Here is an 18286-nt window from a genome sequence, read left to right as displayed (position 1 = left end):
TCACCCTCAATGCCATACCTCCGTATTTTTTGCAGTAGCCTACCATGGGGAACCTTATCAAACGCCTTACTAAAATCCATATACACCACATCTACCGCTTTACCCTCGTCCAACTCCTTAGTAACCTTCTCAAAGAATTCAATAAGATTTGTGAGCACGACCTGCCCTTCACAAAACCATGCTGAATATCCTTGATCACATTATTCCTATCCAGATGTTCATAAATCCTATCCCTTACAATTCTCTCTAAGACTTTGCCCACAACACTCACCGGCCTATAGTTACTAGGGTTATCCCTACTCCCCTTCTTGAACAAGGGAACCACATTTGCTATCCTCCAGTCTTCTGGCACTATTCCTGTAGAGAACGAGGACATAAAAATCAAGACCAATGGCTCTGCAATCTCCTCCCTTGCTTCCCAGAGAATCCTAGGATAAATGCCATCAGGCCCAGGGGACTTATCTAGAATTTCCAACACCTCTTCCCTACATATCTCAAAAGCCATCCATTCTAATTAATTGTGACTCAATATTCACATCAGCAACAATGTCCTGCTCCTGAGTGAATACTGACAAAAAGTATCCATTCAGTGTCTCCCCAATTTCTTTAGCCTCCACACACAACTTCCCACTACTATCCTTGACGGGACCTATTCCTTCCCTAGTCATCCTTTTATTCCTGACATACCTATAGAAAGCCTTTGGGTTTTCCCTAATCCTATCAACCAAGCACTTTTCATGTGCCCTCCTTGCTGCTCTTATCTCTCTTTAGATCCTTCCTGGCTACCTTATCACTCTCAATCGCCCCAATTGAACCTTCACGCCTCATCTTTACATAGGCCACCCTCTTCCCTTTAACAAGGGATTCCAATTCCTTATTAAACCACAGCTCCCTCACACGACTCTTTCCTCCCTGCCTGACAGGTACATACTTATCAAGGACACTCAGTAGTTGCTCCTTGAACAAGCTCCACATATCGATTGCACCCTTTCCTTTAAGCCTACTTTTCCAAGCCACGCATCCCAAGTCATGCCTCACCGCAGCATAATTTCCCTGCTCCCAGCTATAACTCTTGCCCTGTAGTGCACACTTATCCCTCTCCATCACTAGAGTAAAAGTCACCGAATTGTGGTCACTATCCCCAAAGTGCTCACCTACCTCCAATTCTAACACCTGGCCTGGTTCGTTACCCAAACCAAATCCAGTATGGCCTCACCTCTTGTTGGCCTGTCTACATATTGTGTCAGGAAACCCTCCTGCACACATTGGACAAACACCGACCCATCTAACGTACTCGAGCTATAGCTTTCCCAGTCAATATCTGGAAAGTTAAAGTCCCCCATAGCAACCACCCTATTACTTTCACTCTTCTCCTGAATCATCCTCGCAATCCTTTCTTCTACATCTCTAGGACTATTAGGAGGCCTGTAGAAAACTCCTAACAGGGTGATCTCATCTTTCCTATTCCTAACCTCAGCCCAAACTACCTCAGATGGCGAGTCTTCATCCATCGTCCTTTCCACCACTGTAATACTATCTTTGACAAGCAATGCCACACCTCCCCCTCTTACCCTACTAAAACATTTAAACCCTGGAACCTGCAACAACCAATCTTGTCCCTGTTCTACCCATGTCTCCGTAATTGCCACAACATCGAATTCCCAAGTACCAACCCACGCTGCAAGTTCCCCTACCTTATTTCGTATACTTCTCGCATTGAAGTATACATACTTCAAGCCACCTTCCTGTTTACAGGCACCCTCCTTCGAGATTGATGCCTGGTTCCTAACCTCCCTACACTCCAGGTCCTGCACTCTAAAACTACAGTCTAGGTTCCCAGTCTAGGTCATGTTGAAGGGTTAAACTGTATTGTCTTTCTCCAATAAGTTGAACAGTCGAAGTGGGTGGGGGTGACATTCTCTCACAAATAGCATGCAAGAATTTAGATGACCATCCAATGTAACGGACACTTCATTTGGGCAGCCATTTAGAACTATTCTGCTGCTATTACCAAATTAAACTCTCATTCAGTTCCTTCCATTCAAAAATGGTTTCATAGCCACCACCCAACCAAATTCATCTATGTGAACATCCCTGAAGCTAGGGCATATCACACCTATATCGTCTCAGGAAATCACAGGGTCAGGAAATCATCTGCATAACGATGACCCTTGATTAGGGCATTTACAATATCGCCGAGGATGGCCTCATCCTACCAGTGAACCTGGGGTAATGTGGCTGTGGGGTGGGTTGACAAGAGTATGTGTGAGCATTACCAACTGACCTGTATAAAGGGGTTGTGTTTCCTTTGTTCGGTGTCTCTTTGCCTCAACTTCACATGCCTGCTGTGAGTGTCAGAGGGTCACTTAGCTTGCACAGATTTTAATAAACTTCAACTGTTTGCAGACATTGGTGTCTCGTGTGAAACCTCAGGAAAAGAATCTAACAAACTGACCAAGGAATCCAAATTGGCTCAACAGTCTCCAATTTGGGGATAGAAACTAATGTTTATGGATAACTTTATGGATAGCTGTTATTCAGATCAATGAGTTTAAACAGAGGTGTTAAAATTTGTATGGTTTGATCAAAAGGGTGATTTGAAATTAGTTCCAATGACCAGTATGAACAGGATGACAAAGTTAAAACAATCACCAACAAAAAAATGGAAAGGGTTCAAAGATTACTTTCCTTCAGATAGTGAATGTGACACGAAATACCCTTACAATCAGATTTCCAATAATTAAAATGCTGTGGATAATTATTTCAAAGACAAAGTGATCCTTTCAGTCCAAAATGAATTCTCACTTATACACGCAAATTTCCAACCGTCTTTTAGTAACTGGTTCCTTAGTAACATTCTGTTCCCAAATTCACATGATGTAATGCCTCTCTTAACAAGTTAAAAATCACACAACACCAGGTATAACATGGCATTGTGTGATTTTTTAACTTTATCGACCTGAGTTCAACACTGGTTCTTCCACATCTCCTAACAAGGTATTACCTGCAAACTTGGATATACAATTCCTGCATCTTTTTACCCAAGTTGTTGAACAAGTGAAATGTTCCTCACACCCCTCATTCTCCATTCTGTATTTGATTTCACCAAGCAATCTCTACCCCAATCAAAAAATGACAAAGGTGAAGTCATCAAAATTAAACTGAAGACAGACAAAAATAAAAGTATTACTGAGAAGGCAATCTAGTAGAATCTTTTAAACTGGAAATCAATTGAGGGTCTAATCAAAACAAATTTAAGTGCCAGTGGGTATGCAAACAAAAAGAATGGAAACATCTGCAAGGAAAATACTTGCTCATCAGTTACAGAGACTGAATCTCACGTGAAACCTTACCAACTGTCTTTTGGAAATTAATACAATAATTAACACAGTAATTCCAAAGACATGTTATTAGTGATTCCAGTTTTAACAGGGTCCACTAGACAAGACTCATTTAGCAAAGTCATACTACCAACTGCTCACTGTACTTTTAATGACCGTTTCTACCAACTTTCCCACAAATAACGCAGAACTGGCACGTATGCATCAGCAATTTTCTAGTCTAAGTGACAATTTCTGAACAGAAATAGAGATGATAACCAACTCGTCTGTAATTTCAACCTTCTTTAAGCACCCTGGTACGGACATGAAGTCGTGAAGATTTAATTATACAAAGTTGTATGTCTCTCCCACTATTAATACTTTGTTAATGAACCCAATGAATTTTTCATTCCCTTTCTCAACTTATTCTCCGCTTCCCTTCCATTTCAGGTATCTTACCATTTTCCTTCACTGTGAACATTTCAGAAACCTACCTATATCTTTAAATCTATGGCCATACCCTACCATGAACAGCTGTCAATTTTAGAGATATTTATGAAAATATTTGTATCAATGCCATGCTTTCTGATCGTTCTTTCTGTAACCTTAATATTTTCTTTGTGACTTTGTTTTCTAAGCTTCATGCAATCTCGTGAACTACTACTTTCCTGCTATTTATCGAAGTTACTTGCTTTAGCTTTGCACGGAATTTTACTTGACATGTTGACCATGGTTGTTTGACTATATAAGTGAATTTTTTGGCCTTTTGGAGGTAGTGTATGAAATCCCTCCAAATGTTTTTAAGTTTAGAGGCATTTGACCCAACTCATTATATTACCATGTACTTTATTCCATTCAAAGGTTAAAGCATGTATTAACAATTGGATCTTTATCATAGAACCCAGAGTGCAGAAAGAGGCTATTCAGCCCAAGGATTCTGCATCGACTCTCCAGTCAGCAATTCACCAGATCCAACCCCCTACCCAATTCTCATGTCTAACTCATCTAGTCCGCATATTCCAGGACAATTTAGCATGGTCAATCCACCTAACCTACACATCTCCAGACAGTGGGAGAAAACAGAGCACTTCAAGAAAATGCATGCAGACACAGGGAGAATGTTCAAATCTCATAGTCAATCAAGTATGGGATCAAACCTACATCCCTGGTGCTGTGAGGCAGCAGTGCTAACCATTGAGACATGCCATCCAAAATAGGCAGCACGGTGACTGTGGTTAGCATTGCAGCCTCAGTGCCAGGGTTCAATTCCCACCTCTAACAACTGCCTTTGTGGAGTTTGCACATTCTCCCAGTGTCTGGTGGGTTTCCTCCAAGTGCTCCGGTTTCCTCCCACAATCCAAAAAAGGGTGAATTGGCCATGCTCAAATGCCAAGTCAGGGGTAAACACAGGGTAGGGGAATGGGTCTGGGTGGGTTACTCTTCGAAGGGTCGGCATGGACTTCTTGGGCTGAAGGGCCTGTTTTCATACTGTAGGAAATTTAATCTAAAACCTATCCTTCCCAAACTTTCACAAATTCAGTATTGTATGATTCTATTTGCAAACCAGGCAGATTAAACCTGAAGTAAAATCTTGAAAGTAAAAAAATCCCTGGTAGGAAGAGAAAGCCAGAAAGATCGACAATATGCTAACCATGATGACATGTGAAGCCTTTTTGATGCCAGCAGGTCCAGCTACAAACCAAAGGCCAAAATCCCCTCAACTCACAGGATACTCTCAACTTCAACAACCCCTCAACCTTGAATCCACAGCAATAGTTGATATTCTTCGAGGTCTTGCACTTCATGTATGGACAATTGTCAATCAAACAGATAAAAACCAAAACCTGTGACCCCAATGTTAGTCCAGCTGAGGGTTTCAAAGATGTCAGGTTTTTTTCCTCACTTCAACACTTTGTAGGAAAAAGAACTTGCTACTCCCAACCTCAAATGTGATGAGTAATTACCTTCAAGGAGGGAAATAAGTGACGGAAACTTCTGAAGTATTACTCATCATGACTACAGTAGAAAACTTCTAACATTTTTCACCGACTTCCCATCACTACCGAGATCCTGTCAAACACTTGTGGCTTCACCCCTTCCAAAAAATGCCTGATGCAGCCCTACATACCTGGTAAATCCAAGAAAAATGCCAAAGAAACCAGGAACTCTTCATGGCATTCATTCACTTGATCAATGCATGTGACTCAATACGTCAAAAAATTCTGATGTTTGTCTTCAAAAGATCTTATATTCAAAAAACCTTTTCAGTAATATCTCAAATAGAATCTTCAAATCTACACCAGTGCTAAGTGACGCTTGTGACAAACACCATGTTATTTGCAATCTGATAGCGCTTTTCTTTTGTGCCAGTATTAAATACTGATGGAAACTCTAATCACAGTCACCTCCATAGCAAGATGAAACTGACAATCATACACATATGATCTATGTCTATGGTTCCTGATGAAGGGCTTATGCCCAAAACGTTGATTCTACTGACTTGCTGTGCTTTCCAGCAGCACATTCTCAACTACTTCTGTGAATGACTGGCATGCCATTGCCCATTCTGTACAGGAATTGCAAGTTACTCTCAATTTCTTCCAATCCGCATAAAAACTTGCCCCATTTTTGAATGTTGCCAAAACGAAAGACATACCAATTTGCACCTAGAAAACCAAATATTTCACCTTCAATATAGACTGAAGGAAAGACTCCGCACACGTTTCCCATAGGTTGGCAGCCACCACTCTCAAAAAGTCACCAATGACTAGGAGTAAGCAACACAACATCAGGTACAACAACTCAGCCTTCTGCAAACTACAGCAAATAAACCTCCACAAGTTGAAGAGTGTGATGCTAGAAAAGGACAGCCAATCAGGCAGCATCCAAACAACAGGAGAATCGACATTTTGGGCTTAAGCCCTTCATCAGGAAAATGTTGATCCTCCTGCTCCTTGGATGCTACTTGACCTGCTGTGCTTTTCCAGCATCACACTCAGACTCAGATGTACAGCATGGTCCAACCCGTCCAGATATCCCAACCCAATCTAGTCCCACCTGACAGCACCCGGCCCATATCCCTCCAAACGCTTCCTATTCACATACCCATCTAAATGCCTCTTAAATGTTGCAATTGTACCAGCCTCCACCACATCCTCTGGCAGCTCATTCCGTACACATACCACCCTCTGCGTGAAAAAGTTGCCCGTTAGGTCTCTTTTATATCTTTCCCCTCTCACCCTAAACCTATGCCCTCTAGGTCTGGACTCCCTGACCCCAGGGAAAAGACCTTGCCTAATTACCCTATCCATGCCGCTCCAACAATTTGCCCACCATCGAGGTCAGACTCACTGGTCTATAGTTCCCTGGCTTGTCCTTACCACATTTTTTAAACAGTGGCACCATGTTTGCCAACCTCCAGGCTTCCGGCACCTCACCTGTGACTATCAATGATACAAATATCTCAGCAAGAGGCCCAGCAATCACTTCTCTAGCTTTCCACAGAGTTCTCAGGTACACCTGATCAGGTCCTGGGGATTTATTCACCTTGAACCATTTCAAGATATCCAGCACTTCCTCCTCTGTAATCTGGACATTTTGCAAGATGTCACCATCTATTTCCCTACAGTCTATGTCTTCCGCAGCCTTTTCCACAGTGACTCCGACTCTGATCTCTAGCATATGCAGTCCTCACCTTCGCCAAAGGCCTCCACAAATCAAATCCTCATGTACAAAAGGGCTGCCAGCACCATACTGCAATGACATTTGAACTATGCATCAGTGACACAAAACAGCACTGGAAAAATCCTCCAACAAAATCAATTTCAATGAACTGGAAATGATGCTTGAGGCCAAAAGGCATTTGCATAACCAGGTTCACACTTTTCTCAATCTTCAAATGGGCCAGATTTCAAAGGAGACCAAAGAAAGTGATTTAAAATGCATTCTGAAGTTCTGCTTAAAATGTGACAGCATTGACATTAGTGACCAAGTCAAACTTGCTACTATCTCACATAAATGACAACAACTTGTTCATCATGCTGCTTCAAGGCTTTAGTCACAATGCCCGAATGATTACCACAGCAGTAGCGAAAATAAACAAATCTTGTACACCGGAATCTTGTATTCCATGGTGACATCCTGCTTCATACAGCCAAATGTCTGTGGGATTGAGAATCATCCTACTTAGTCACACAAAGGCCTGTCGCTGAAAGTCAGAACCTCAAATTGAGGGATAAGATGAAGCCAGGTTTGAAATTGGTTGGAACTCCCCAGGCAAATATCAAACAGACTGCACATGCAGAAGACCTGAAACACACAAAAACAGAAACAACTGGAGAAACTTAACAGGGCTGGCAGCATTGTGGAGAGAAAACAGAAGTAACATTCAGGCTCGTAACCCTCAGAACTTCAGAAAAACTGATCTTTAGACTTGAAACATGAACTATTTTCTCTCCACAATGGTACCACACTTGCTAAGTTTTGCCAGCTGTTTTCCAATAAATATCATATCCCCAGCAAGAAATAAAAATCTTCAGTAATAAGTGTGCAAGAGCGAACAATTCAACAGAAGTCTAAACAGGTGGTCCTTTGAACCAGGAGTTTATGAAGTATCAATACCAGAATTACTTAAATAATCCTAACCTTCTACCTGTACAAAAAACAATTAGTTACATACCTGTGGTGGAAAATTAGCCTTGTTAAAAATATACACACTTTATTCTAAAAAAAAAGCACTTTGCATCTCAGTGTAACAATTTACACGTCAAACGTGGCTCCTCCATACTCTTAATATCATCTTAATTTATCCAGAGCTAATTATTACCTTTCCACTTATGTCACAATCCTTTTATCAGATTAATGCTCAATGCTTTAGTGGTTTAAAACTGCGATCCCGATGCAAAACTGGGGAGAAGCTGCAGAAGACTAGAAGGCGAAGAGTGCAGTGGTTTCTACTGGGAATCCCTGACTAAAGGTGGCTAAAGCCAGGCCACGGGAAAGGAAGGGAGACGAGGACTGGCATATTCAGCAGACCGGCTCTATGGCCTAAGGAAAGGCCACCATTTTGTGGCAAAGTTTTATTGTGGCAACTGTGCCATTTAAACAAGGATGTTGGTGGTGGATTGAGGAGGAGACACGAACGTGCCACCCACCCCCAACGAAGGCTGGTAGAAAGCACCGACAACACTCTGCTCTCCTCCCCCCGCCAAACCACCCCAGGAAGGGTGGGGAGCACAGAAAAAAGGGGTGAGTTAAGGAGACTGCCCTCTGGAAATACCAGAATGCTGCAATTTGATTTGAGTTGGGGGGAGGGCAGGGAAGGACTCAGCTCAAGCCCGGGGACCTCCACAAAATGGCGAGAGAAGTCAGGGCCCTCCGACACTCTCAGCCCGGCGGCCTCTTACCCCCGCGCCGCGCCAGCCATTTCCTCACCCGCGGCGTGAAGTAAGGCAGAGGAGCCCGGCCCGGTGCCCGCGGCCTCCCGGGAGGTACTAGAGCCCGCCATGATCCAGGCCCCCCACTCCCTCGGCAAGCAACGCTCGGCCCCCGGAGCTTCATTCGCAGGCAAGGCCTGAGCTTCACTCCCCACCCCCCACATCGGGACTGACAAAAGGCCGAACTCGCCGTACGGACACCGCGCGATCGGTCACCCGGTCGTTTCCGGGCCCGCGAATACTCACCAGCGCGGGCTGCACGCTGGGAGCCCGGGCAAAGGGGTCTCGGCACTCGCTGTCCGCGGACTGGGCAGCAAAAAAAATCCTCAGGCACTCGGCCTCCTCGCTCCCGGAACAACAGCCCGTAGGCCCTGCGTCACTGCGTGCGCGCCTCCCAAAAACGTCATGACGAACGCGCAACCCCGCCACCGGTCTTGGCAGCGCCATCGGCCCACGGGCTTTGCGCGGTCACGTGGACGAACTCTCCACCAACCCCCCCCCCTCCCCGAAATAATACCTCCTTCAATCTTTGTAGCATCTTTCAATAAAAACCGTCGCCCTCTATAACTCCCTACAAAGCTTAACTTACAATACTTCCCTCCCCTGTAATCATATCCATAAACAATTTCTACCCCTAAAGAGACTCCATGCCCCCACACTGCCCTGTAAACATCCTTCATACCTTCACCCCTCTGTAAACATCGTCAATACCATGCCACAAACATCCTCCACATCCCCACACTGTCCTGTAAACTACCTCCATACCTCCCCCTGGAAACACCTTCCATACCCCCAAAGATCCTTCAAACCCTTACACAGCCCTGTAAACATCATCCATACCTCCATGTCCCCCCCCATAAACATTCTCCATACCTCCACCCCACCGGAAAACAACGTCCATACATACGCCCCCCACTCCGTAAATATGCTCTGTACCCACCCCTGTAAACATTCTCCATACTCTCTCATAAACACACCTCACCCTGCAAACCTCCTCCTTCCCCCTCCCCCAAATAAAGACTTCGAGTCGTGGAGATGGACAGGAAACAGTCCCTTCGGTCCAACTCGTCCACGCCGACCAAATATCCTAACCTAATCTAGTCCCATTTGCTAGCACTTGGCCCACATCCCTCTAAACCCTTATTATTCATATATTCACCCAGATGTCTCTTAAATGGTTTGATTGTACCAGCCTGCACCACTTCATCTGGCAGCTCATTCCATACACACACACACCACCCTCTGTGTGAAAAAGTTGCCGTTTAGGTTCCTTTTATATATTTCCCCTCTCACCCAAAACCTATGCCCTCTGGTTCTGGACTCCCCCACATCAAGGAAAAGACTTTGTCTATTTATCCTATCCATGCCCTCATGTTTTATAAACCTTGATGACCCCCCCTCCCCGAGCCTCCGACACTCCAAGGAAAACAGCCCCAGCCTATTCAGCCTCTCTCTATAGCTCAAACCCTCCAACCCTGGCAACATATTTGTAAATCTTTTCTGATCCCTTTCAAGTTTCACAATATCATTTCTATAGGAAGGAGACCAGAATTGCACGCAATATGCCAAAGGTGACCCAAACAATGTCCTGTAAAGTCGCAATATGATCTCCCAACTACAATACTCAATATTCTGACCAATAAAGGAAAAGAATACCAAACACCTTCTTCACTACCCTATCTACCTGTGACTCTACTTTCAAGGAACTATGAACCTGTACTCCAAGGTCTCTTTGTTCAGCAACAGTCCCCAGGAGCCTATTTTAAGTGTGTAAGTCCTACTCTGATTTGCTTTTCCAAAATGCAACACCTCGCATTTATCTAAATTGAACTCCATGTGCAACTCCTCAGCCCATTGGCCCATCTAATCAAGATCCTATAGTACTCTGAGGTAACCTTCTTTACTATCAAGGAGAAAGTGAGGTCTGCAGATGCTGGAGATCAGAGCTGAAAATGTGTTGCTGGAAAAGCGCAGCAGGTCGGGCAGCATCCAAGGAACAGGAAATTTGATGTTTCGGGCATAAGCCTGATGAAGGGCTTATGCCCGAAACGTCAAATTTCCTGTTCCTTGGATGCTGCCTGACCTGCTGCGCTTTTCCAGCAACACATTTTCAGCTTCTTTACTGTCAAGTACACTCCAATTTTGGTGTCATCTGCAAACTTTCTCACTATATCTCCAGTGTTCAATTCCAAATTATTTACATAAATGAAAAAGTAGTGGACCCAGCACAGATCCTTGTGGCACACCACTTGTCACAGGCCTCCGGTCTGAAAAGCAACCCTCAACAACCACCCTCTATCTTCTACCTTCGAGCCAGCTCTATATCCAAATGGCTCGTTCTCCCTGCATTCCAAGTGATCTAACCTTGCTAACCAGTCTCCCATGAGGATCCTTGTCAAACGCCTTGCTAAAGTCCGTATAGATCATGTCTACCACTCTGCCCTCATCAATCCTCCCTGCTGCTCCTTTAAAAACATCATTCAATTTTGTGAGAATGATTTCCCACGCACAAAGCCATGCTGACTATCCCTAATCAGTCCTTGCCTTTCCAAATACATGTAAATCCTGTCCCTCAGGATTCCCTCCAACAACTTGCCCACCACCAACATCAGGCTCAACAGTCTATAGTTCCCTGGCTTTTCCTTATCATCTTCCTTAAATGCTGGATCTTGTTGACTAAGAGATCCTTGTTTGGGATTGTTAACCTAGGCCAATCAGGAAAATCCTGGTTCAGCCAATATAACCAGGGGTTGGCATAACTGGCCATAAACAGGTCCAGGCAACAGTCTGTGGAGGGGGTCTTTAGGCTCCTCTTCCGCAGATATGTCTGAGCCTGGGTATCCTGGAGAAGGAGCACGCGGTGTCCACCAACACCCTGGAGTTGTTCAGGGAGAGGTGGGCGCCGCAGGGAGTGGAGTGCATCATTTCCCCCTCCAACTCTATTTTGATTTAGTCCCTGCCCTCCCCTTCACTGTTTTGATCACACAGCATTGCCCTTTGATGTGAAGGGCACTGCTCGTCACAGGCCACTCGGGTGTTTTCCTACTTTTCCTGGTGGTGGAAATTAAATAAAGATTTGTGCACTTTATGTCTCTCACTGTGTCTCACAGCTGCACACACACACCATGGGTGCTGGGGTTAAAAATAATAAGCACTACCGCAGTTAGGCGGTAGTGTGGGGGTTAATAAAAAAAAAGAAGAAAACAAATGGCAACTCTATTTTGATTTAGTCCAAAAAAAAATATAACCAGGGGTTGGCATAACTGGCCATAAACAGGTCCAGGCAACAGTCTGTGGAGGGGGTCTTTAGGCTCCTCTTCCGCAGATATGTCTGAGCCTGGGTATCCTGGAGAATGAGCATGCGGTGTCCACCAACACCCTTGAGCTGCTCAGGGAGAGGTGGGCACCGCAGGGAGTGCAGTACATTATTTCCCCCTCCTGTTCTATTTTGATTTAATCACTTCACTGTTTGATCATGCAGCATTGCCCTTTAATGAGAAGAGCACTGCTTGTCACTGGCCACTTGAGTGTTTCCTTTCTTCCTGGTGGTGGAAATTGAATAAAGATTTGTATACTTTGTGTCTGTCACTGTGTCTCACACCTACAGACACAAGAAAAAAAAACCATGGGATGGCCAAACTGGCCATAAACAGGTCCAGGCAGTGGACCATGGAGGGGGTCCTTAGGGCCGATTGCCTGTCCCTCTTCCACGGTTAGTTTAGAACCTGGGTATCTCTGGAGAATGAGCACACGGTGTCCATCAACACCCTTGAGCTCTTCAGGGAGAGGTGGGCACTGCAGGGAGTGGAGTACATTATTTTCCCATCCAACAATATTTTGATTTAATCCCTTCCCTCCTCTTCACTGTTTGATCACGCAGCATTGCCCATTGATGAGGAGGGCACTGCTTGTCACTGGCCACTTGGGTGTTTCTTTTCTTCCTGATGGTGGAAATTGAATAAAGATTTATACACCTTGTGTCTTTCATTGTGTCTCACACCTGAACACACACAACGTGGGTGCTGGGGAAAAATAAGCACTATCACAGTTAGTCAATAGTGTGGGGGTAATAAGATAAAAAAAAACCAGGGGATGGCCAAACTGGCCATAAACAGGTCTGGGCCATGTAGGGAGTCTTTAGGGCTGACTGCCTGTCCCTCTTCTGGGGTTATGTTAGAGCCCAAGTGTCTCTGGAGAAGGAGCACGCGGTGTCCACCAGCACCTTTGAGCTGTTCGGGAGGAGGTGGGCACCGCAGGGAGTGGAATGTGTTATTTCCCCGTCCAACAATATTTTGATTTAATCCCTGTTCTCCCCTTCACTGTTTGACCATGCAGCATTGCCCATTGACGAGAAGGGCACTGCTTGGCACTGGCCACTTGGGTGTTTCTTCCTGATGGTGGAAATTGAATAAAGATTTGTACACCTTGTGTCTCTCACTGCATCTTATACCTTGTGTCTTTCACTTTGTCTCACACCTGCGCACATCCAACATGGGTGCTGGGGAAAAATAAGCACTACCCCAGTTAGGCAGTAATATAGGGGAGAAAAGAAAAAAAATATAACCAGGAGATTGGAAACTCCTCAGTTCAGGGAAATGATTCCAAGCTGGCTGGCTACCCACAAAGAGTGCACTTGTGCACAAGTAAATAAAGGGGGAAAAACTTAGCAATGGGATACTAGTCTCTGTAAAATGACTTCAGTGGTAATGGGAGAAAACAGGACTTGCCTGAAATAATTTGCTTGCAACAGCCATCATGGAGTTGGGGTAAGTATTTCTGGCATCTTGCCTTTATTTGGGAAGCATGACACATTTGATCCTGCTGTTGAAGACTGGGCCCTGTATGTGGAAAGAATGCAATATTTTTTTCTGGGCAATTGACATTAAGACAGATAAAAAGCAACAAGTAATCATTTTGGCTGCTTGCAGACCTGCAGTATTTTCAGGTATAAGGGGCTTATCTTTCCCCGAGGTACTAGACATTAAACTCCTTCCCAGAGTTGATGGAGTTGGTCCGTGAATATTAGGGGCCCAAACCTACTAATTCCAAAATGCTATTGGTTTTACTTGTCCGTTCAACAACTGGGGGAATTTATATTGGGATTCTTGAGGAGGTTAAGTTGACTGGCAGAGGCATGTGATTTTGGGTTGACCCTGAATGAGTTGCTGAGAGACAATTTGGTATGTGGGATTAATGACAAAATCATGCAGCAGTGCCTACTAGCTGAAGCCCAACTGGACTTCAAACAGACACTGCAACCATATATTGAAATCATTCGGATGATTGCAATGTTTGAGCTGAAGAAGAAGCCATTGTGAATATACTGAAATCCCTTAAATCAACAAAATGAAATCCACCTGTGAAGCAACAAAAATATGGAAGATATGACCAATCGCAATGGATCCGCACTCTGGATATTGCAGTGGGCAAAGGATACTAGCAGCATTTATAGAACTTCAGTGTCAAGGTACATTATGTGTATGTAACTGTCTGTATTATATAATTTTTATATCTCCTCCTTCATTCCATCTTATATTCCATTATAAATTGTGTACATTATATGTTACATTCCAGAGCTATGCATCATAATTCAATATTGAACTTTTCTTCAGCATTTCCAGTTTTGGTCATACCTGTCAAAACCTACATTATACAAGTAGGTTTCATTTCAGAACATGAATGTCACAAGATGATATAGCACGTGCACACTACTAGGATCTCTGTTCTAGAAGATGTGTAATCAATCTCCATTACAGAAAGTGTACACTGCCATCTTCATTTTAGTCCTTTGTGTTTGCCATGTTCACCTCACAGATCACAGTGCAGAATACCCAGGGAGAAGTCTCTTGCAGTCTGATCATTTGCCTGTTTCTATAAATGTTGCGACACACATGCTTGCCTTAATTGGTCAGTACATTGGAGTTAGGAAAGTCATGTTGCAGCTGGGCAGGACATTGGTTTGGTCATATTGGAATATTGCGTGCAATTCTGGCTTCCTTCCTATCAGAAGGATGTTGTGAAACTTGAAAGGGTTCAGAAAAGATTTACAAGGATGTTGCTAGGGTTGGAGGTTTTGAGCTATAGGGACTGGCTAAATAGATTCGATTCAATTCCATATCATGTAGAAAAAGGCCCTTCGGCCCAACAAGTCCACACCGACCCTCCAAAGAGTAACCCATCCAGACCCACTTCTTTATGACTCACGCACCTAACACTATGGGCAATTTAGCATAACCGATTCACCTGACCTGCACATCTTTGGATTAAGGGAGGAAACCGGAGATATGCAAACTCCATTATAGACAGTCGCCCAAGGTTGGAATCAAACCTGGGTCCCTGGCGCTGTGAGGCAGCAGTGCTAACCACTGAGCCACTGTGCCATCCCTGGGTCTATTTTCCCTGGAGTGTTAGAGACTTAGGGGTAACTTATAGAAGTTTATCAAATCGCAAGGGGCATGGATAGGATAAATAGACAAGATTTTTTCCCACGGCTGTTTTTCCAAAAACCAGAGGACATAGGTTTAAGGGGAAAGATTTAAAAGGGACCAAAGGGACAACTTAAGGGGAGGCGATAGCCTGGTAGTATTATTGCTCGACTATTAATCCAGAAACCAAGAAAAATGTTTTGGGGCCCTGGGTTCAAATCTCGCCTCGGCAAATGGTGGAATTTGAATTCAATAAAAGAAATCTGGAATTAAGAGTCGACTGATGACCATGAAACTGTTATCAATTGTCAGAAAAACCTGTCTGGATCACTAATGTCCTTTAAGGAAGGAAATCTATCATCCTTATTTGGCCTACATGTGACTCTGGAACCACAGCAGTGTGGTTGAGTCTCAACTGCTCTCTGAACTGGCCCAGTAAGCCACTCAGGTGTAACAATCACTAGAAAGTCATAACAAAGAAATGAAACCAGAGGGACCACCTTGCATATCGACCTTGGAACTGGAAAAGACAATGGCAAGCAGGGCAGTGGTAGATATCTGGTTCGTGGCCACTGCCATCCGACATCTTAAAATGGCAGTGCTCGGACCCGACGACGTAGTACACCAGTTGGGAGGATGTTCAGGTGTGCGGTGGAATCCCGTCTGCACTCACCCCTGCCCGGATGGAATTTCACATTGATCCCAAGGTCCTGCACTTCCCCCAGGAACCTGTGCCCCACAAAGTTTTGTCCCTTTTAAGGACATAAAAAGGCGGGCCCCATGATGCTGCACACTATCCACCTCTTCTCCCTCATCCACTGCCCGGACATGCATTGGCATGCCCATTTGCCACCAGGCAGTGGCGATCCCCAGTGGAGGGCTCTCTACGTGGGAGTATTCCCCCTTTCTCTCGGGGATCTGGGGTGGAGGGTGCTGCACGCAGCGGTCTCTTGCAACCGCATTTTGTGCTGGTTCATGGACTCTCAGCCCAACTGCCTGTTCTGTGGTGCTGTGGAGTCCGTGGACCATGTATATATTGGATGTGGGCGTTTGCACTCCCTTTTTGGTTTTCTTAGAAACCTCCTTCTCTGTTTTTGGTTGCACTTCAGTCCCACTCTCCTGATCTTCGAGCACACGGTACGGAGGGGGGAGGGCAGGACTGAGGACCTCCTCATGGGTCTGCTCCTGGGCCTGGCCAAACTGGCCATAAACAGGTCCAGGCAGCCGGCTCTGCAGGGGGTTGTTAGGGCCAATTGTCTGCCCGTCTTCCACGGTTACGTTAGAGCCCAGGTGTCTCTGGAAAAGGAGCACGGGGTGTACACCAACAACCTGGAGTTGTTCAGGGAGAGGTGGGCACTGCATGGAGCGGAGTGCATTATTTTCCCCTCCAACTCTATTTTGATTTAATCCCTGCCCTCCCCTTTACTGTTTGATCACACAGCATTGCCCTTCGAAGTGAAGGGCACTGCTTGTCACTGGCCACTTTAGTGTTTCCTTTCTTCCTGGTGGTGGAAATTGAATAAAGATTCGTGTACCTTTTGTCTTTCACTGTGTCTCACACCTGCACACTCACAGCATGGGTGGGGGGGAAAAGCAAAGAAAAAAAAATAACAGGACTAAAAAGAAAGGAGTGTTGGCCAAATTGATTAAAAAAAAGAAAAAAATAGAAAAAAATTAACCAAAGGGTTGGAAACTCCTCCCTTCAGGAGACTGTCTTTGAGCTGGCTAGCTAAAGCCAGTGTGTACTGTTGCTGTTGGTTTCTTATTTTTGGGGAATCTGATTCCTGAACTGGCTGATCTATGCAGTCAGTTTGTTAACTGGTATTTTTTTTTATTAAGGACAGATTTCTCAACTAGGGAGGAGAAAGTGAGATCTGCAGATGCTGGAGATCAGAGCTGAAAATGTGTTGCTGGAAAAGCGCAGCAGGTCAGGCAGCATCCAAGGAACAGGAAATTCGACGTTTCGGGCATAAGCCCTTCATCAGGAAGGGCTTATGCCCAAAACATTGAATTTCCTGTTCCTTGGATGCTGCCTGACCTGCTGCACTTTTCCAGCAACACATTTTCAGCTCAGATTTCTCAACTAGCTGATCTACACAGTCAATGTGTTACAGGTATACTTGAGTTCTCACGAGCTGGTTACAGCCTGTGTGTTATCCTTTTCCTGTGCTGATTTTGTGGCAGGGCTTAATGCTTGCACTTTTTTTTTGCATGTGTTTCTACTTTTTTTTGGTGCTTGGACTGAACCGATGTGGAATACTGCACCTTTCCAAATGAACTGTTCCTCTATGGGTAACAGTTCCCCATAGTCTGAGGTAAAAACAATGACTGCAGATGCTGGAAACTAGATTCTGGATCAGTGGTGCAGGAAGAGCACAGCAGTTCAGGCAGCATCCAAAGTGCAGCGAAATTGATGTTTCAGGCAAAAACCCTTCATCAGGAATAAAAGCTGAACAGCTGAACAGTAAAGTCTGAACAGCTGTGTGTGCACTGGGAGGTGAGCATTTGCTACCTGGAGTGGACTATTCTCGGAGTTTAGATTAGAGTGATGCTAGAAAAGCACAGGCCAGACAGCATCCAAGGAGCAGGAAAATTGACGTTTCGGGCAAAAGCCCTTCATCAGGAATAGAGTAGAAGGGCTTTTGTCTGAAATGTCAATTTTCCTGCTCCTTGGATGCTGCCTGACCTGCTGTGCTTTTCCAGCACCACTCTAATCGAGACGCTGGTTTCCAGCATCTGCAGTCCTTGTTTTTACCTATTCTCTGAGTTAACTACACTTTTATAACTAACTGTATTCCAGAGTGGGCCTGGTGCTCTGAGGATGGACCAAGCCTCTATGGAGACTGAACACCTGTGTGTATGCTGTGGGGGGGTGCATTTGCCACCTTCAGGAGTGGACTCTGCCTTTGATTGTGAACTCTGCTTCAAGCAATGGACTCTGTGTATTGGAGAGGGACTCTGTTCCTGGGAATGGACTCTGCATTCTGAAAAGAATTGTTTATGGCGATGGATTCTGTATACCAGAAGGGACTCTGTTTGTTGGTAATTGACTCTGTCTTGTTTGTTGGGTTCATCTCCTGCACTGTCTGGCATGTCCCTAGTCTGG

At 44.8% G+C, this 18286-nt stretch overlaps 1 protein-coding gene across 2 annotated transcripts in view; it reads right to left on the bottom strand.

The window, feature by feature from the left end:
* Positions 1–9125, bottom strand: part of rbm25b (RNA binding motif protein 25b) — a 103708-nt gene extending 94583 nt beyond the window's left edge. For both annotated transcript variants that reach the window (XM_060828703.1, XM_060828704.1), the window contains exon 1: positions 9002–9125. The gene's annotated coding sequence lies outside the window, so the exon portion shown is untranslated. The remainder of the gene's footprint in view (positions 1–9001) is intronic.
* Between the last annotated feature and the right edge of the window lie 9161 nt (positions 9126–18286).

Source organism: Hemiscyllium ocellatum, chromosome 8 (genome assembly GCF_020745735.1).
Source record: "Hemiscyllium ocellatum isolate sHemOce1 chromosome 8, sHemOce1.pat.X.cur, whole genome shotgun sequence".
Classification (NCBI taxonomy): domain Eukaryota; kingdom Metazoa; phylum Chordata; class Chondrichthyes; order Orectolobiformes; family Hemiscylliidae; genus Hemiscyllium; species Hemiscyllium ocellatum.
This window is presented reverse-complemented; position numbering and strand designations above follow the sequence as displayed.